This window comes from Argiope bruennichi, chromosome 8 (assembly GCF_947563725.1).
Source record: "Argiope bruennichi chromosome 8, qqArgBrue1.1, whole genome shotgun sequence".
NCBI classification, from domain to species: Eukaryota; Metazoa; Arthropoda; class Arachnida; order Araneae; family Araneidae; genus Argiope; species Argiope bruennichi.
In genome coordinates this window covers 124,574,197-124,595,348 of record NC_079158.1, presented here as the reverse complement: position 1 = coordinate 124,595,348, position 21,152 = coordinate 124,574,197, and positions in this window count along the sequence as shown.

The window sequence follows — 21,152 nt, the reverse complement described above, 5'->3', positions numbered from 1 at the left end:
TTTTTTATAGATTTCAATTATATATTTTTTAATTAATTAATTATTTATTTTTACTAACACTAGAGAATAAAAAAGAAAAGAAAAAGAAATTTGCCTGTTTCTAATGATGTTCGTTTAGAAAATAGAGGATACCACTGGCCAACATTCATGTCGAATCGAGGACGTTGTGAATTCTGCGCACTCAAAAATATTCTTCAAAATGCTCCGTTTGTAATATATTTTTTGTGTGTCAAAGAAAAAAAAAATGTTTTTATGATTATCATCAAATGTGAATTTCAACCTTTATTATGTACTAGCCGTTTTTGGCGACCAGTCGGTTCGCCAATCTTAATGTTAGTTAAAATGTTAATAATTAAATATTTTATGCAATTCCTACTTTAATAGTTTCTTCATCAAAATATTTTAAAACTTCACATTTTGATAGTCATATAATTCACTCATAATATTATAAAGGTCTTCAGCCATAACGTAATATGTATCGCACTAATTTTCTGTTAACTCCCGTAGAATTTATGCCATAAATTAAAGTGGGGAGAATTAATCTGCAATATAATAATATTTTTTACTGAAACAAAGCATTTTTTTAGAATGATTACTGAAAACAGAGTCACTGAGTGTTTAAACTTTATGGACACTAAAGAATATCTTTCTTAATTTATGTAATTTCTCAAGAATTTGTCAACAAAATTTTCTCAGATACATCATGAGCAGATCAATTAATTAACAATGTTTAATTTTAAATGCATCAAACCCTAAGAAAATAAAACAATCGTTTAAGATAATCGGTTGAAAACAGGTTAAAAAAAACTACTTAAAAAACGATGTACTTAAAACTATAAGCGCATACAAAAAATTTATAACTAGCATAAATACAATTTAATTACAAAAGCATACAACTAACCTAAAAAATAATTTAAATCAAGCCCGCATCCGTTGATAATAATTGTCAACAATCAGAACACAATGCGCATGCGTGAATTTTCATCGCCAGTTACGGTAACGCAAATGCGTGAATTTTTCTACGCCAGTTGGGGCAACGCTACGCAGATTAGAAATTTTTAATTTCCTTTATTCTGTTTTATTTTAATTCAAAAGTACTTCAGAAGGAATCTGAAAGATCGATTAATTAGCAATGTTTAATTTTAAATGCATCAAACATTAAGAAAATAAACAGAATCGTTTGAAATAATCGGCCGAAAAATATTAAGCCAAACCTTATTAGCATGGGGAAAAAAAAAAAAAAAATTGAAGCCTTACTCATTTGGCGGTGGGGAATGTGAAAAGGATTTTTTGGCGGGAAAGTTAGTTTTTAATTAATATTTAAAATTCTAATTAAAAATTCAAAAAAAGGGACCCCCAAGGTATCAAATTTGGTAGCTGTAGGTCAAACGGTCTGGCCTGTAGAGCGCCAACACACACACATTGAGCTTTATGTAAGTACTAGCCGCCTTTAGCGACCAGCCGGTTCGCCAGTATTACCGCTCGCTACAATTTTCAATTAAATATTTTAAGTAACTGGTGTCTTAATAGATTCTCAAACAAAACATTTTTAATCTTCAAATTTTGATAGTCATACCAAACTTATACTGTTGTTTAGATTGTTTCGTTCAATTTACTATATATATATATATAGAAGATAAAATAAAATTATGTCAATTTGATGATTTCTTTGTTTTCTTATGAGTGTCTTTTGGTTATTTAGCATTTTCAAGAGGTTAAATTTCATTAGAAATATCATCTGTAATTTTTTTCTATTATGAGGAAATTTATACATTGTGTATTGGCGATACTTTTAAATACCACTTAAATTAATTAGTTCTAACAAATTAAATTTCATATAATCTTGCCAATTTGCCAATGCCAATTTGTTGCCATGTTATCAATATGGCAACAAAAAATATATTTACGCAGAAATTTTCAGTAGTTCATAATGTAGTAGATAAAGGGTTAAGTTGCAAAAATAATACAAAGGAAAATAAGCTGATTACTAACAGCAAAGTTTATTGCTTCATTCGGCACTTTCGAACAGATCGAAAGAATTTGTCTGGAAAAACGATTATTTAAAATTATATTTTAGATCGTAAATCCTAAATAATTTATATTACAACTTGCATTAGTAGAAATAACAAAGACAAATTAAGAATTTATTTTATCTTTGAAACTTAAATTTAGGAGTTTTACAAAGTTGAGGAAGTTTGGGAGTCTTTTTGCCATCTAGACAAATTGGTGGCAAACACTATGAGTTATTTCATTTATAACTAACGTTAGTTATAAATGAAATTTATTTTTTCTTTAACTACACAAACTCAAATAATCGTTACTATTATATTTTCTATTCTTGCTTTTTGTGATGTAGTTTTTTTGTTTTTTTTAACAGTTGCGGGCTTTCTTATTTTTTTATTATTTGGGATTAGAGCCCTCTGCTTTGCGTTTTACGAGTTTACATCGCTGACTCTGACAGAAAAAGACTTTTTCGGCTCAAAATTTTATTTGAACAAATGAATGGACATATACATTATTCCATTTAAAATTTCTTCAGTTGATTTATTTGCTTTTGCTGAGAAACATGCAGTCTAGCGCCACCTAGGCTGTACACAGCGTCATCTGGTATGCAGTAAGGCCTTAGAATCAATTTTTGAATAATACTTATTCCTCTTTAACATTATTTTTTTGATAAAATCAGTGATATTTTCTGTTTCTCGAAGTCAACATGTTTAATATTAAAATCTTTAGTCTTTTTGATCAAATTTAAATACTGGATATTTTGGGTAATTGGATCTTCAATATATTTACTTAATGCCTTGAAAGTTTTTTTCAATATAGATGAATAATCTTTATAGAATTTCTTTTTTTGAAATAAATGAAATGGCTTTCATAGTCCCAGTAAGTAGCATTTGGAAGAACTTCATGGTTTTTATACAGATCAATTTAAAAATTTTTTTTATCCATGAAGTTATTCGGTATGTGCTGCCATCTAAGATATAAAATGTGAAATGTACACTTTTCTATGAAAGTGCGCTTCAGACTTTTCTATTACTAGAAGGATGGGAAATAAAACATGTTATTATTATTTTTTTTAATAAAGAGGAAAGGAATTAAAAGAAGCAAATTAAAATTTAAGTGAGACATGATTCTAGGACTCATTATCTTAAGAATGAGTAGGTTTCAAATTGAGTTAGAAACAGAAGTTTATGTTAGAAACAGAAAATACATTACGTAAAACTTATAATAGATTCAGTAAAAAATTCGATTGTAGCCAAAAAATAAATAAATAAATAAATAAATAAAATAAATAAATAAATAAATAAATATAATAAATAGTTCATAGTTTCAAAAATTAAATTTTCGAAAAAATTTAATTTCGCCGAATGAAAGGAAAATCATGCCCGAAAAAAACTTCAAATAAACTAAAAAAAAAAAAAAAAAAAAAAAAAACCCGGTAAATACAAAGAGAGTCTAATGCAGTGCATTTGTTAGGTCAGAAAGGAATAAAGTTACAAAAATTGCTATTAAAAACAACAACAACAATGTAATTAATTGGAAAATACTTCAAAAAAGCAAGTTTACTTCGAAGTTTCCCTAAAATATAAATTTTGGTTTCTAAATTGCATTTTTTGGTTCTAAAATCATTTTTCTATGAATGACTTCTGACTTAAACAAATGAAAATACTTTAATACCGATTTGTTTCTGACTGATAGTATGGAAACGAATTCGAAATCAGCCATGGTGAATGAGAAAAAGGTTGGAAAAGCATCACAAGGGAATAAGAATATTCAGTTTAACAAAACATCTACTTTGCCATGATTTGATCATTTCAAAATCATACTCTTGGAATCGCATTAATTGCCGTTCACGCTTATATGAGTAGCTACTTATGGGAGACGTGGTCGATTCATAGAATAAAATTCTTGCTGTGAAGGTAATGATGGAAATGTTCACTTGATTTTACGATAACTAGAAGGCGCAATAATTTTTATAACGATATTTTCTCTTCTAACACTGTAATTTTTCATTGATTTTCCAAAATCTTTTTTAAAATATGCGGGCACACGTTTATTCTTGATAATCTCTGGTAGAGAATTGCTCTAATTCCATCATTGCAAGCATTAGTATTTAGAATGGTTTGTGCGAGTGAAGACAGGTCAAAATTGATGATATCAAAAGTTGATGAAAATAATCAAACGATCATTCACATTCTTCTGTTTCAGTCAAACCCTATTTTGGCTTCTGTTCATCTATGTAGAGTATTCATTAAAAAATTTTTTTTTTTTACTATTTAGATCATCATCTATTTTTAGTTGGGCTTTTTTTATTGTTTTTATTTTGTCTAGACCAATTTTATACCTTCTTTTATATCTTCATATGGCAAAAGACAAATAACTTCTTTCCTTGAAAGAAAAAAAAAAAAAAAAAAAAAAAGAAGAAGAAGGGGAAAAAAAAAAAAAACGATATCTTTTAAGACTGAGTTTTAAATTATTAACCTTGAATTTTTGAAAAATTTTAGCTGATTTTCCTGATCTATTTTTCTAACGTACGTCCAATAATAATAATGTCACCCAAATATACATGGCATACTTTCGTTTTCAATTCTCGTAAAAGAGCTTCCATCAATCTTTCAAAGTCACAGGGACATTACAAAGGCCCTACAACATCTCTTGAAATTGGCAGTTCTTGTTGGTTAGTAAATGCTGTCTTAACTTCCAATAACCGCTTTTCGGTCCAGTGACGAAAACTACTTATTTCCACTCATGGAAAACTGTATTTCTTAGTTACGTCATTGAGTTTTATGTAATCGGTGAGAAATTGATTGACAAATACAAAATTACAAGCAAGGATTGTTACGTAAGCATGTTGCCCCGCCTCTCACTTGTAAAGCCCTCTAGCGGTATATGTAAAAAACCGTCAGTCTTTGTAACATCATTGACGTAGCAGCACGCCGAAAGGCAAGGCTCAAAGAAACTCCCAAAAGCGGAGAAAAATAAAATCTTTAAAATACAAAAAAAGGTCCGTCATCATTATTGAACCTCTCCATTCTGGTCCGCCGAGCCGGAGACGAATTAGCGAAAATATGGAAAAAAATAAAACTCAAAAAGCCAAAGAGTTAAATAGAATCCGTGGAAGGATAAAGGCGAAACTAACAAGTGTTAAAAAGTTTGTTGAAAATAGTTCAATGGTTGAAGAAGAAAATAAATTCATATTAAGCTGTCAACAAAAGCTGGCAATTGTGGAAGAAATAAAAAATGAATTAGAAATTTTATTCAAGGATTATTTAGAAATCGACGAAGATAAAATGTTAAGCCAGAAGTGCGATCAAGAAATATTGGATATCGAAGAAGAAAGAAACGAATTAGAGGTAAGTTTGAAATGCTTACTCTCTAATTATAATGTTAAGGAAAATGTAATGCATAATATAAATGATCAAAATTCAAATTTGGAAGCTTATATCAATCATATTGAATTAAAAACGAAACTTCCGGAAATTCCCTTACCGCTATTTTACGGAAAAATGGAAGAATTCAGTAATTTCAAAAATCAATTTATGTGTCTAATAAACGATAATATCGAATTAACGAATGATCAAAAGTTATTTTATTTAAAAGCTGCCCTCCGTGGTGAAGCTAAATTTATAGAAACAAGTGACGATACATTTGAGTCACTGTTTGCTGCTCTCGAAGAACGCTTTGAAAAAAAGCGAGCAATTGTTGATATTCACATTCGAAATATGCTAAAACTAAAAAAATTAAATTTTGAGTCTGCAAAAGGCTTACGAAATATCACAGACACAATAAATAAAAGTCTGAGAGGTTTAAAAAGTTTGAATTTAGAATGTAATGACTTAACAAATGCTATATTAGTAAATATAATATTAGAAAGACTTGACAAAGAGAGTAGAAAGGCATATGAATTATCCATACAATCAAAACAAATATCTTCATTGAAGGAGCTCTTGCAATTTTTAGAATCAATAGCGATGGTACACGATCAATTAGGGAAATACCCTACAAGTAACAAATTCCACAAGGAATTTCAAGGCGCAATAAATAAGTCGAAAAACTTTCTTCTTAATGCGAATAAACTAAGTAATGTAAAGCCATGTATTTTATGTAAATTTGAACATCCTTTACAAAGATGCTCTGAATTTTTAAAATTGAGTGTTTCTAAAAGAATCGAGCTTTTAGAAAAATATAACATTTGTAAGAACTGTTTGAAATTGCATAAGCCACCCTGCAAATCCACATTCCTCTGCCGAAGCTGTCAAAAATCAGGCCATAATTCTTTGATACATCTGGATCCTAAACTCTTAAGTACGCGCCGAGGTAACGCCCCCAGACGCGGGGGAGCAACTTTATGTAAACAATGAACCGTCTGGCTCGTCGAGGTTGCCACAAAAACTAACCCCTGATGCTGAGTCAGCGCTTACAAGCAACTCGAAACTATCTTCAAACATTCTATGCACCACGCAGTTATTTATTGAAGACGCATTTGGTCAAAAAATAAAAATAAAAGCCCTGTTGGATTCTGGGAGTTCGGTAAACATAATAACTGCAGATTTGGCCAATTCTTTAGATTTAAAGCGGGAAAGGTTAATGCATCCATCTCTGGTATTAACGGAGGAGAATTCTTCGTTAAAAATAAATTAACCACTACCATTTTTAATGAAGACAATGATTTTTACAGAACTGTATCATTTTTAATTATGCCTAAAATAACGCATTTAAGTCCTTCTAAAGAAATTGATATATCAAAAGTTAACTTCCCAAGTGAGATAAAACTTGCGGATGAGACTTTTCATATTCCTAGTAAAATTAATGCATTACTCGGATGTGAGTTGTTCTTTGATTTATTGAAGGTAGAAAAATTTAGATCATATGATAATTCACTCTTGTTACGAAACAGTGTGTTCGGATATTTAGTAACGGGAACAATCAACGGCAAAAATTCTCATTTCTTTTCTGGATTAATTTTTGAAAATGATAATCTGGAGAATTCTGTTAAAAATTTCTTTAACTTAGAATCTTTTCTTGATGATAATACAGATGATTCAGTCGAATCAAAAACATATGAACAAATTTACTGTGAGGAACATTTTCTTTCTACTCATAAGAGGGATAGTAACGGCAGGTATGTTGTTAAATTACCAATAATTGAAGAAAAGCGTTCTACACTAGGCGATTCAAGAGAAATGGCGGAAAGACGTTTAAATTTACTTTGGAAAAGATTAGATAAAAATAAAACAATGGCAATGCAATACAAGGCTTTCATGGATGAATATTTCCAGTTAAATCATGTGGAAAGAATTTTAGATTCTCCTGAAATTGCCAATGGTGAATATTATATTCCTCATCATGCTGTATTTCGCCCAGAGAGCACATCAACACCCTTGCGTGTCGTTTTGGATGCATCTTCAAATTCTAGCAATGGAGTTTCACTTAATTCCATTTTATTGAACGGCGGAACAGTTCAACAGGAACTATTGTGCATCATTCCAAGATTCCGAACATATCAGTTTGCATTTAGTGCAGATATAAGGAAATTGTATCGCCAAATTTTGGTCGCAGAAGCAGATAGAGACCTGCAAAAAATTCTGTGGAAACCTAACAGATGTTCTCCTGTGGAAACATACAGACTACGGACTGTGACATATGGAACAAAATGCGCTCCATTTTTAGCCACCAGAACACTCAAGGCATTAGCTGAGAAAGAAAAAGTGAATTTCCTCAAGCATCTGCAACACTTCTTACTGATGTTTATGTTGACGACATTTTAACTGGTTCAAATAACTTATCAGAAACCAAGGCTTTACAACAGCAGTTAATAGAACTTTTAAGTAAAGGAGGCATGCAACTTCACAAATGGGTTTCAAACCATCCTGAATTATTAGGGAATAAATCAAAACTTAAATTTTGAATTTCCAGACTTAACAACAGTTAAAAATTCAAAGATGTGTTATCAACAAGAATCCCGCCACCCTAGACCTACATTGCTTCTGTGATGCCTCAGTTAAGAACTACGGTGCAGTCATCTATGTGTGTTCAAAAAATAAATCCGGTGAAGTGAAACCAAGTCTTTCGTGCAGCAAATCGCAAGTGTGTGCAATCAATAATGACTTTCTGAAAGAAGTTAAAACTCTTTGTGAATTGAATTTACTAACTAATATTTCTAATAATTTTATTTGTAATATCTTAAATTTAAGTAACAACTATACTAAAATTGTAAGCTATCTTTTCAGATTTATTAATAATTTGAAGTGTTCTTCTGCACGTAAAAAAAGGTAAGATAACAATAAAGGAAATTCAAGCAGCATCCAACTTCATGGTAAGCAAGGTGCAACCTTCTGAATTTTCAGAAGAAATTAATTATTTGTCAAAATGGCAAAATTAACTAAATTAATACAAGTTTGGAAAAATTAGAAACGTAATTATTTGAATAATTTACATCTTAGAAACAAATGGCAGTTAACTAAGAATAATGTAAATCTTAATGATATGGTTGTAATCAAAGATCCAGATTTGACTCCATATAAATGGAGACTGAGTAGAATTCAAGAATTAATAAAAGGTTCAGATGGTTTAGTCAGAGTTGTAGTAATAAGAGTTTTGAATGGTGTTATTAAAAGAGGTATTAGTCAAATATGTTTACTTCCAAAAAATTAATTGGATTTATATGTGTATATGATTGTAAATAATATATAGAGACTTTAACTCATTTGTATAAATTTGTATATATAAGAATTATTTCAGTATTATTTTGTGTAAATTTATATATAAGAATTATTTCAGTACTTTTTATTTGTTTTTACATTTATTCATTTTTTTAATAATAATTCTGTCGAATTTATTGTGATGTGTGAAATTCATATAGTGTCTGAATATTGAAATTGTGCAATTTCAAGGCGGGAGTATGTTATGTAAGCATGTCGCCCCGCCTCTCACTTGTAACGCCCTCTAGCGGTATATGTAAAAAACCGCCAGTCTTTGTAACATCATTGACGTAGCAGCACGCCGAAAGGCAAGGCTCAAAGAAACTCCCGAAAGCGGAGAAAAATAAAATCTTTAAAATACAAAAAAAGGTCCGTCATCATTATTGAACCTCTCCAAGGATATCTATCTATATTTTTGGTTGGGCTTTTTTTTTATTGTTTTTATTTTGTCTAGACCAATTTTATACCTTCTTTTATATTTTCATATGGCAAAAGACAAGTAACTTCGTTCCTTGAAAGAAAAGAAGAAAAAAAAAAAAAAAGAAGAAGGAAAAAAAACCACCCCCATAAACTCTCCAAGAACTGGAAAGAGCTCTTCTGGAGGAGTGGGACAGAATACCCCAGCCCCTCATTAATAGCTTCATTGACTCGATGCTTCAAAGGTGTTCAACGTTGCTGGCCTTCCGGGGAAACCATATCCCCTACTAAAAACGATTTTTCTTTTAAGAAAAGACCTTTTTTTTTTGTTTTTCTCATATGCACAAATCGTGTTTTTTTTCTTTTGTACCCAAATGCTCAATAAAACGCATTTTTTTCTGCCAAACAAATGTCATTTTTATCTCATATAGCGCACTACGTTCAGAGCCGGCCTTCTCTTCAAAGGGGCCTGGGCGCAAAAAGTCATTTAGGACCCTAATTTTTTTGTAAAAAAAATGCAAATCTGAACAAATATTATTAATGCATATTTATTTTCTATGCATATTTCACTTTCAAGGTTTTGAGCATTATTTGTGCCACTTGATGGTTCAATTCAGTTTCTGGATACTTTTTATAGTAAGACACAGTAATTAAAGGTTCGGTAAGAATTCAGAATAATGTCCAGTTTCTTGCAATACATGACAGAATCATGCCAACTTTTTGAAAACTCGTCAACAATCAATCAAATAAGAATGGGTTGATGGTCTGCCTAGCCCGGACTTATAATAGTTAAAAAATATAGTTTATAGTTATACATAATATAGGGTGTTCTTTAATTATTGTCGGGGTTTCCGTACCTCATAACTTTCAAATAAAAAATATTACGCAAAAACCGATTACGTATTCGTAAATTACAATTCAAAGAATTTTATTAATAATATTAAAGTGTAAAGCTTGCACAATTTGCACTTTGTAGGCATTCAGCTGAAGGCGATTATGTATTCGTAAATTCGCTGAACAAATTTTGACTCGAATTGAGGATGATGAAAATTACCTTCGGAAATGGTTCTTCAGTGACGAATCCACTTTTCATGTGTCAGAAAAAGTGAATAAACGTAACTGTAGAATATGGGGCTCGGAGAACCCGCACGATTATCAAAAGTCAAAATTTGTTCAGCGAATTTACGAATACATAATCGCCTTCAGCTGAATGCCTACAAAGTGCAAATTGTGCAAGCTTTACACTTTAATATCATTAATAAAATTCTTTGAGTTGTAATTTACGAATACGTAATCGGTTTTTGCGTAATATGTTTTATTCGAAAGTTATGAGGTACGGAAACCCCGACAATAATTAATGAACACCCTATAGTTTAAATATAGTTTTACAGTTTGCACTTATAATAGTTTTAAAAAAAATTCGGACTCCATATTTTGACGAATCAGCACGTTTTAGATCTCAAAGAATCTGAGGAACTTATTTTTTTTAAAAATAAAATCACGCCTATGAGTGAACACAATTATTCAAAAGCGTTTTCAACTTGATGGATGAAATTTTGTATATAGTCTCTACTTCAGATTTTTAAATTTCTATCAAATTTTGAACAAAATTCATTCAGAAGAAATTTGTCAATTCGGTGGTCCGAAAGTAATTTAATAAAATAGCAACAAAACGAAGAACGCTAAATGAGTAATATTTGATGTACAGATTTAACATCTGATGATGTCATGTTCGCGTTACAAAGGAAAGAATGGTCCCTTAGCTTCTGAGGATAAATACCCCTGAGCACCCGAGGGCAGAAATCTGACTTCCAGCTCATATGAAAATGGGGCACTCACACACTCGCGTGCACAACATCTTTCTTTATACAGGCAGGCTCTTTCACACACCTCATAGATAGAACACAAGGGGAGGAACAACCATGTCCGAAGTAGGACTCGAAACCGAGGATACCCAGATCACGGGGAAGATGCGCTACCCCTGGACCAGGAGCCGGCGTTTTAGCATTTAAAGTATTTCAAATTTGGATAGACCGTCTGTCAATTTGCTCGTTCACAAGCGTGTAAACATAGTAACAGCGACTTAATCTGATAATTGATCTTATGGTTAAAATAGTTTGGTATGGAATTTTGAGTTTTATTTGATTGACAAGTGAGCGACCAAAATGCATATTCGGTTTTCTTCATTATTTTACGAAGCACTAAACGCTCATGTAAGGGATTTTAAAAATTGGTGCTTCTTGAATTGATGTTTTTTTCTGCATTAGTTTCGCGGGAATTTTATCTTTCAGCATATTTTTTGCGCGTTTCTTCTCTTTTTCTTTCATTTTTCTTTTACCTTCCTTTTCCTTTGTTTAACTAATTACTACACTAATATGAGATGGCAATTTACCTCAAACGCAGCACAGGGTAGAAGCTTATTTCTTAACATATTAAATAAAAAGGAAATTTGTTCACGAATTTTACTCAAAATTTTTTTTACAAATTTTAATCAATTTCAATCTCGATTGATAGTATTCGTTTTAAATCCCCCATGAAAAATCTAGTTAATATTCGAAAAAATATTTAAATTAAAACCCACATAATTTAATTTAATATTAACTCCCCTCTTTGCCCCCTCTAGTATTCTATGCTTGATTGTTAGATTTATTCCATTGTTAGTAATAATCATTGGTTATAATATGTTGTTATTGGATGCAGAAGGTTTCAACAATCACTCTTATTATTGTTGTTAGCAGAAATATTACTGTTTAATGTTAAACAAAGCCACAAAATACAAACAATATAATAGATGAAACAATGAATCCACCTTCTTCTGCTCTGTTAAGAATCATTTCTCTTTTTGCAACTGATCGTTGTGTGACTCTTTTTTGCTGAGCTATGCTTGGTGTGTTTTGTGAACATTTCAATGAGGCTACGGCCATCATTGGATGGATCGTCCTATGGACGATCTTGGAACTGTTGAAATATTACATGTTCCCTCACTTACCCTCAATCGGAGATCTGTTTTTCGATCCCGATTTGGATCAAGATGTTGATACACCATCTGATCCACCTGCGACTAGAGTAGAATCCGTCCCAGTGGTTCGGTCCTACACGGTATTTAGGATTTGCCAGGCTTTAGAACTTCCAGCGAAACTGGCTCCATCTGCAACTCAGAAGTTAGATATCCCTGTTGTAGAATCATATACGATCTACAAGCTGTGTTCTGCTCTGGGTTTGCCTGCACGGATGGCTCCTGTCGGAGTGCCAGTTGTAGAATCCTTTGCGATCTACCAGTTCTGCTTAGCCTTGGATATTCCAGTGAGATACCGGTCGCAGAAGGACGCAGTTTAACATCAAAACTGTCGTCGGCTGCCCGATGCAGTTTTCAGATCATTACTGTCTTCGGATGCAGTGATGGAGGGTGGGTGGGCGGGGAACAAAAGTAGCCCACCTCCACGTGGTGTTCCCTGGGCAACGGTGCAGTTCTTTGGAACTGCATCGGCTAAGAGGCTACTCAAGTATAAAATAAATAATGAACTTTTTATTTAGTTTGACAAAACTATACACCTAATTTTTGATTTTGTGCTTTAATGCCACAAAATTTCATTAAAAGCATCAAATTCAGACCATGCAGAAAGTGTATTTACAGTAGCAATAACTGCAATATTTTTTAGATATACGTAAGAATGATAGATTTTTTATCCTAAAAAAATGAAAAAGAATTTAAAATATGTTTTTGACAAAGTATCGTTGTAGAACTCACACATACAGAAAATCAGTAGTGCTGACAATCATAAGTCATAAATCAAAAATCATGTTGGAGGAATTTTATTATGATTTGAATTTGAAAAATTATAATAACAAAAATTTACAAATTCATAACATAATTCTTCGCCATATATTTATAACCGGTTATGACAAAGTAAATTAAAGGCCTTATGGTCAGAGCTGGCCTTCTCTTCAAAGGGGCTTGGGTGAAAGAAGTCATTTGGAACCCTAATTTTTTTTGTAAAGCAAAAAAAAAAAAAAAAAAAAAAAGTTCTAAACATATATTATTAATGCATATTTATTTAATATCTTATTTGTTTTGCTAATACATCAATTATTTCAAAAAAATTACAATACTTTGCAATTTTTTTTTGAATGCTTAATACAGAAAGTGTATTTAAGCGTTCTGAACATATGCTTGAACGAAGATAATTCTTTATTAATTTTAATTTGTTTAAAGAGCGCTCATCACTTGCTATAGTAACTGGCAACGTAAAGAAAAGGTTTAACGCAGTTAATACATTTAGAAATAACCTCATTATAATTATTAGTTAGTATGCATTGCAATGTGTCTTGTGTGATATTTACATCTCTTTCATTCAAAATCAAATTCTTTAACAAACAAATTTCTTGGATTAGGTTTTCATCTACATCTGTGTTATAAAACTTTACAAAGTTTTTGGAACATATCTCTAATTCATATTTTTCTAAAGTTGTTATATCAGTGATTAATTTGAAATCAGAAATACTATTTGGTATACTTTTAAATCCATCTTCTATTTGTACAATAACCGTACCAATTACAGTGTTAAAAAATAACATATAAATTCCTCTATTGGATTTTTTTTTACAATCTCGGAACATAATCTTTTCCCTTTTAGAATTCGTTTTTCAGGAAAATGTTTTAATTATGTGCTAGCACTTTTGCTTCGTCGAAAAACGTATTAAAGTTTGTTCTTAAAGTTTGGATTTCAGTTTTAATTTTATTGAAAGCCGAGTCAAGAACAAGTATTTCTGCTTGAAATAGTTTATTGATAGTGTTAATTTTGGAAAATATTGCAAACCAATATAAAATAAATGACATTTCTTGCACCTAATAAACTTTTAGCTTCGGATACCACCGTATTATTGTTACTTACATCATTTAAACATCAATAAATTATTCTGGGGCATTACAAGTTCCTTCAAACTGTGTATGCATTGCTTTCACCTAATCTATTTTGACTTCCAAAAGAGTGTCACATAATGGTTTAAGAATAATGTTTAAATGCTTTGTAGAACTTCCCATATTTTTCCATTGCAGAAAATAAGCAATATAAACGTTCACAATTTAATAACGTTTGGAAACGTTGCAATATCACAAATTAATAAATTAAAGGAATGTGATAGGCAAGAAACATAAATTGCATGCGGATTTAGAGAAAGCATTCTAGATTGCACTCCTTTATATTTCCCTTTCCTGTTACTACCGTTGTCATATGCTTGCTCTCTACAATTCATAATATCTAAATCAAGCTCAGTAAATCTTCTCAATAGAGGTTTTGGTAGTCCTTCTCCATCAGTTACTTCAATAAACCCTATAAATGACTCATTTATAGTTAACCTTTTCTCTTCAAATTTTACATACCTAATACTGACTGAAGTTTGTTCTTTATGGGAAATATCAGGAGTACAATCCATTTGAATACTATAGTACAGGGTTGCTTTTATATCATGTTTAATTTTGTTAAGGACTTCATTTCCTAATGCAGAGATAATTTGTTCTTCAGAACTATGTGTTAAATGATGCACAATTCTATTTTTCGAATTTATTATTTTGTTCATATGATCCGTTAGCACAGGGTCGTATTAACTTAATAATTCAATCAAACATAAAAAATTTCCATTATTATGCTATCCTTTTATTTCGCGATCTCCTCGAAGTGGACGATTAGAAAAATTGAAACATTTAACTTGATTTGTTTTACCAATAGTTTAACGTAAATTTAGTCGTTTTAGTAATTCTTCCCAAGCAATAAACGAATTAAAATGGCTACTAGAACATTCATGATCTTGGATAACAGTTGACAGCTTTCTCCAGTTATTATAGCCATCTATAAATCGTGTAGTTTGGTCATTTCTTCTTTTGGAAAACAGTATACAACAAAAACAAAGCACTGAGTCTTGCGTTTTGAATAAATTAACCCTTTGCGAAGTTGGGTTTCACCATTTGGCATTTTTTTAAAGTAGCAAGTTGTGGAAAATGATCTACCTTAGCATTTTTAGCAAAAAATCCCTTGTGTTGTACAGGTCTGCTAAACACAAAAACATTCTAAATTTATCAGTTATAATACTTGGCTATAAACCAGGATCATTTATACTCTCTTGATCGTATTTGTTATTGCCATTTCCGTCATTATTTTCTGATTCGGTCATATTTGCATAAACATACGGTTCTTCAACAAATTTCCCCGTTTCAACATTTTCATTACAAGACTGTGTACTTTGCGCGGAACTTTCTTCCCCAGTTGATGTTTGAATTGTAATTTCTGAAGTTGAAGCAATTTCTTTGCCAGAATTATTTCGTAGCCAAGAAAACAGATCTACTTGTGACTCCTTGAAGTTTAGCTTTTCTTCTTTTTTTTTTCTTTTCTGATAATTTTCTTTTTTGACACCCAGAGGGATATTTCCTTGGCGTGGACATGGTTATTTCTAACAGTATTAAGGAATTTATAGAATGAATTAACAGATTATTACATGTTATACTATAAGCTATTACCTAGTAGGTGAGGTAAGTGATTGCAAATCTATTTACCTTATATTTACAATATTTTGCACACTTGCACAAGACTATAATACATACTATGAACTTCGTATATATCCAAATCCATTGTCTGTTACATTTAAACTTCTTCCTTAATTCTTTTCATTACAATCAAGGTCGGTGAAGCAGTAACACAATGTGCATAGTTAGGAGTTGATCGTTTAATTTATCTTTGTTTTACTTTTTGTTTGAGCAACGTAATATAAACAGCATAATTAAATATTACATTAGATGCAGAAAAAAGTATATAGCTGATGATTTATAAGTCCATTTGAGCCCAACCTTAGCCTCGACTTCTGGCCGCCGCTAGCGCCCAGAAGTGGGGCTGCTTTGTCTTAACATGTCTGGAGGGGATTTCTTTATTCATAAATCAACTCCCCCTCCCCTTTTATAAGTATCACTATGATTATTGCCTAATAATGACGTCAGTTGAAGCTCAGCCAACCACGTGGAAACAAACATGTATACTTTCAGTACGCGTAAACGCTATTATTGTTCAGAACACTATTTTAATTCTTAATCACAGTGGGGTCTCCTTCAGTCGCGGGGCCCCGGTGCATAGCATCCACCGCACCCCCCCCCCAGAGATGGCCGACCCTGACTATATGTAATAGTCGATAATGTATCAATCATTCAAACAATTCTCCAGGTACAAGATCAACCCACAACCTCAATATCCTTTAATTGTTTTCAGCAGCATTCCAAATACAATGCAATTTCAAAATACAATACAACTTCTTGCAGTTTTGATTGTAAACATTATTAATTTTAACTTTTGATATCTGTTCTACCCCTTTAATTTATTTAACAAAAATACAACAATATGCTTAATATTTAAAATAATGCATTATTGCGAGTTCCCCTTAGAGACAACGTACTGCGAGGCAGTGTGCTTTCTATTTCTATCGAAGCTATAGGTTCTTGGAGAAGGGCTAATCATTGATAGCATATTTAGAGATTATGAACATTCATATAAAATGAAAATTTCCGAAATCGGTTCAGTGATTTCCATATTATTTTAAATATGTAAATTATAAAATATATCTAAATACTTTACATTTTATTTAGCATTTAAAAATTTATTCATTGAATGCGTATGTCAGTTTCTAATATTAGGGAATTAATTATTAATCATTTAAACAAATTTTATGTCTTTAGCTAAATAATATTTGAGTTTATGCAATTATAGTTATAAGTGTATAAATTTACACTCGACTTGATATGAAACTTTTACAATTATTTATTTATCTTATATAAATATATTCATTTTATTTTACAAATTTTTAAGGTTCATTATTTTGGCGGTAAGTTAATCTATATTTTCTAATCCGCAAATTCAATGATGGAAATACCTACATGATTTTATTTAGATTGTGAAAAAGTAACTGATTTTTCCTAAGAAGAATTTTGATACCAAATTAAAATAAAATCGATATAGTAAGTTTTTTATGTACCCTTGGATAAAAGAATTCCATAAATCAAATAACCCACTGATAAGACATCCTTGATTAGACTTTTGAATTCCAGCATGCGCCGATGTACTTGTCAATATATTTCATATACAAATTATAAGTAGAAATCCGATTCTGCTTCAGGTTGCAAATAATTAATGTGAATAATTATGTATAATATTGGATATTATTAAAAGTTTTAATCAGACAGCGTTAATTTCAAGATTATAAATTAATTTTGACGAACATTGCTGACAATTTCGCATCATTTGTTTGTAAATATGCTTATCTCTCACGTACGTCTACTAATGTTTTTTAGTAGGTTTATTGAATAAAATGATTTTCTCATCTTAGAGACAAAAAATGATGAACAGATGAAAATAATTACATTGTTGAGTATTCGTTCAGTTTTTTATTTTATTTATTTTTTATTACCTACCTTCTTTTCCCCATAATTTGAAGAAGAGAAAGTATGGCAACGATTGTAATGAGTTCTACTCTTTTTTATTCTTTGTAACGCTTTTCTGTACCAATAGATGGCAGTCTAGGTACTTTAGCTCTACTGATTTCCGATTCACTTTCTCCATACGGTTTGGTTTCATGTTATGTCTTAAAGAGTGTGTATCTATTCATCTTCTTCATATCACCTTTTCAAATATAATGATCAATTCCTATTATCTCAAGGATAGAGCCCAATATTCAACCAATATTCACAGTATTCTACAATATCTTAAAGATATCGGAATGTTATTGTTAAAGATTTTGTGCTATTAGGGACAGATAGTTCCAAATATATAAATTACCCTTTCATACAAAAAAGTTTGGAGCGAAAATAAAATAGTGCTCTAACATCGTATAGATATAAAGAAGATATTTATATATTTTATACAGTTATAAACTAAAATATATATTTGTCTATTGATATTTCACTGCAATTTTAAATCAAATTACAGTGAAAAGAACACAACATATGCTATTCTTGGATTCAGCTTTCAACCTCTTTTAAATATCAAAACCAAATATTATTTCTGAAAATGAATAAATTAATTATCTCTGAAAATATTTAATGGAGTTGTTATTCAATCAACAATAAGCAAAACTTTGGCCTTGTTTTGTTTTTCATTCATAAGTATTGAAATAATCAGCACGTGAAACTTATTTACCATTTAAAATAGCAAGCAGTCGCTTTTTGATAAAATCATTTTTTTTTTAAATTTTGGAATATATTTTGAAATTAATACGCAAAAATACTTTCAACTGTTGTAAATCAATGAGATTCAAAACCAGTTTTATTGTACCATCAAATACTTCACTCTTTTTTGTCACTGTTACAGTTGTAACAAAAATAATATGTTCTTAGGTTTTTAACTCAATAGTAATTTCTTTTAACTTTTGTTTTTATTTCTTACTTTACACATTTTTAATATATACACTTATATATAAGATACGGTAATAATGTTATAATATGCATTTAATATACATAGCAATCCAATAAAGTTAATTACTGTTCAAATTCAATTTCATTTACATAGATCAAACTTTATAAAATTACTTTGTTTAATTTTCAGAAATTTTTAAATGACCTTAAACACCGTTTAATATTAGTGAAGATTATTATGTTCGTGTCCACTGAAATTAAACTGAATAAGGAGAAGGAAATGAACATTATGTGGCTTTGTTTACTATCAAGCACACAAGTACTAAGAAGAAGAGAATAATATTTCGGGGAATGGACATAATGATAAAATATGAAATGTATAAATAATAGAGCTTGGCGTGAAGGAGTTCCGTTTTCATCGTAATAGGGTGGAAGAGGAATTTGGAGTCCAAGAGTGTTTAGACTTGTTTTAGTGGTTCTAAATACGGAGACAAAAATAACTGAAAACTCAACTGTTGGTCAAGTGGATAAGACAGCATGGGAAAGAACTAATCAAAATCATCGAACATCGATGTAGAGAAAAACTGTTAAATAAATCTTAAGTGTTATAAATGCTTAGATGCCTCCAGGATAAAGCAGAGAGCACTGCGTGACTCTGCCGGTAAGCCATGGGCCTCACTGATTGAGGATATACAGTTGATCCCAGATTTTCTTAGAAGTGCAGCTGTGGCACTTTTCCGCCTTACTACAGGCCGCGACTGTTTGAACGCATACGTGTATTGGCTTGGGCTTTGTGATTTCTGTGTGGAAAACCTCTAATTTTTGATCTACTCATCTTGACTTGTGCTCTGCACTTGTGTTTTTAAACTGTAAAGTTCAAAAATATTGAAAAGCTAGAGATCTAACGGCGTCATAGCCAATCTTCTGGGTGTTTGTAATAAATAAATAAATGAATGCTTAGATTTGAAAATATTTATATTCCAATTATATATTAATTAATTAATACATTCTTATAATCGAAATAAGTTGTTAACAAAAATTATTGAAAGTAAATAAACAATTATAAAGTAATTACAATAGAAATAAATAGTTACAAAAATAATAAAAATGTCTTAACTTCGAAACGACATCTCTGTCATTAGAAAAATTTTGTTCGAGTATAATTTCCAAAATGAATATAACTCAACACCTTACAGTAGATTTATGTAACTGATTTGAAGAATTGAAATATGTAGTAACACACGGCCTTTGGAATATTGATTAATCCTTTGATCTTCTGCTGTTTCGAGAGTTTTTTTTCATGTGCTAGTAACAGAAATTAGGATTTGCATGCCGAGTGATATTTCTGGATTTTCTAAGTATGCGAAAATTGTATGCCTCAGAGACAACGAATCCGTCAATATGAGAAATTTCAGATTAAAATGATATTCGAGTAGTTTGCGATGACGTTTTTATAACAGTTGCGTGCTTAAAAATAAGTCGTCCTCTGCATTCTGATATCTCCTTTGAAGCATTATTCAAGACGGTGCATTATTTTGACGTCGTTTTATTTATTTATTTTTTAAAATTTTAATTGTTAAAAATTACAATATTTACAGAGTGGTAAGAAGATGTAGATTATTTTTTGAGAAAAATTCAACTTAAAACGATTATGTATATTTATTTTTCGGACCGATAAACAAATCCTTTTAGGTAAATAATCATGTATCGATTTAAGTTATTTACCCTTTTTGGGACATTCTAAATGTTTTAAATTGCATTAAGAATGCATTAGGAATATCATGAAAAATGCATTATTTTCGCTTTCGACTGTGTTAATCCTTTCTGAGTGCATAGGGTTAATAGAATTAATTGAATCTAGTGCTAAACAGTTCTAAAAGCTTGCTATTATTTTGAAAACTGCACAGTTTGTAAAAAAAAAATTATTAAATTGTAAGCTTTGACTAAAAAATATATTTTTTTTCAATCAATCATTAAAAGTGGCTGCTTTTTCTGAATAAAAGGATTCAGAAAAAAATTAAACCGTAAATTGATAATTAGAATAATTGAACAAAATCTCAACTGAATAATATTATTAACTAAAAGCTTTTTTCGGAGAATTAAAAAAAAAAAAGAGAAAAAATTTTAAATTTCAAAAACCTTTCATTTTTGAAATATAGATGGCAGTCCATGTCACGTTGAAGCAACTTTGAATGACTTTTGAAAAAGAGTAACATCTGTCAGGAAGAAAATTGTACCTAAAATTAACTTATGTAACTTCTTAATTATGTTTTTGCTAAAATGTATTGATGACTGAATTAAGAGTGCTTCAATGAATTCACTATATTGAATTAAGGAAGAAAAAAACCCGATTAAAGTTTGCGAAGCCAGGAAGGATTGGTATGAGAAAGAATTTCATAATTTTTTCACCTCTCAATTTTGTGATATAAATAAAATAGTAATCAAACAGCACCCTTTTTCGATGTAAATGGAATACACTCCAGGAAAAAATATCCTCAGAATGCGTTTCTACATTAATGTGATAAAAGGGAATTTCATCTTTTACGAACTGAACAAAGAGGTACAGTATCAGAGGGAGATATAAAGCACTTAGCTAATAGGTTATTTTTATATAAAAATCAAAATCTGAATCTGTTTTCCGATTCAGT